This window comes from Clarias gariepinus, chromosome 24 (assembly GCF_024256425.1).
Source record: "Clarias gariepinus isolate MV-2021 ecotype Netherlands chromosome 24, CGAR_prim_01v2, whole genome shotgun sequence".
Taxonomy (NCBI): domain Eukaryota; kingdom Metazoa; phylum Chordata; class Actinopteri; order Siluriformes; family Clariidae; genus Clarias; species Clarias gariepinus.
The window spans coordinates 8,212,501-8,213,798 of record NC_071123.1 but is presented as its reverse complement, the minus strand read 5'-3'; the positions used below and the strand labels follow the sequence as shown (position 1 = coordinate 8,213,798).

General features: G+C 36.7%; 1 protein-coding gene across 1 annotated transcript in view; it reads right to left on the bottom strand.

Annotated features, from left to right (window-relative positions):
* Window positions 1-886: 886 nt before the first annotated feature.
* ca4a (carbonic anhydrase IV a) overlaps window positions 887-1,298 on the bottom strand; it is a 16,255-nt gene continuing 15,843 nt past the window's right edge. Inside the window, exon 8 of the mRNA XM_053485832.1 lies at window positions 887-1,298. This exon is cut by the window's right edge and continues 2,561 nt beyond it. The gene's annotated coding sequence lies outside the window, so the exon portion shown is untranslated.

Below are 1,298 nucleotides of genomic sequence, written 5' to 3'. Positions count from 1 at the left end.
AAAGGGTAGAGCACTTTTGTGTGTGTGGTGTATGCGTGTGGGAGCGTGTGTATGGGGAGCGTGTGTATGTGCATGCGTAAGAGTTTTTCTGTGTGTGAGTTAAGTCCGGTTCTGACTGTGAGAGGCAAGATACTGTTCTGGTTCTGTTTGTTGTTGTTTTTGTCGTGGCTTTGGCCGACAACAGTCAAGTTGTTTTGTACCCGTGGTGTGGTTCCTATAGCGGTGAGCGCTACAGTACTGTCTGCTCAACTGGGTTGAGGTCAGGTGAGTGGCGAAGAAAATTCTATTTCTTTGCCTTGTGTTACTTTTACAGTGCATTTTGGGTCATTATGTGTCTGTAATGTAAAGCACTGCTCTCTCAGTTTTAGTTTCTCTCATTTGGTTCTAGAATATGACATATTAAAATTTGATTGTAGACTTTGACAATGATATACCTACAGTACCTGCTCAAGAGTGTTCTTGACTTGTAGAGGGGGTTTTCTTCACCAAGTAAAGAATCAGTGTACAATAATTTGGTATTTCTGAGTTCAACAGTACTTTTTAATAAATAATATACTGCATTGTTGATTTTCAATAATTCACTTGCACTGGCACCTCTTGGGACCACATATTAAACTTTCCCATGAGCAGCTATCAAATGCAATGTCAACACAATGTCTGCAATGGCAATGGCAGATTTATTCCCGTTATTTGCCATGTATGAATTAATGGAACAGACCATAATCATCCATCAAGCTGCTTGTCAATGGAGGAACTGACTGAGTGAGTGAGTGAAATGACTGTAAGGGCTAAGCAGTTACAACACTATTTTTTGTTATGCATTGAAACTAAAAGTCTACACTTAACACCCATTGCAGAGTTGTACAAAGGCAATAATATGATTTTTTTTTTTATGTGTGCGTAATTCAGTAGTTCATTATTGAATTAGGAACTTGATATCATTTGCAATTGTTTTACATTTATTTTGTACAATAAAGATTCAAATCCATGTTTGCAGAAAATATCATTCAATTACTTTTAAGAAATAAATCAGTACAAATGACATCACAGATAAGAACAGCACATTATATATTAAAATAAATCGACAAAAGTGTACAAAGAACACAATGGAGGTTTAAACATTTTTCCATCTTTATATCATATTCCATATTATGTCGTCTATGCCTTTTTTCCTGAAAATTCTAGCAGGTTTTTATAACGCAATCATCATTCAGGGCTTCTGAGACCCACAGAAAACTGAACATGAGAGAGAACTCTGGTTGTATGAGCATACCATGAGGCTGGAATAGATTAAGGCT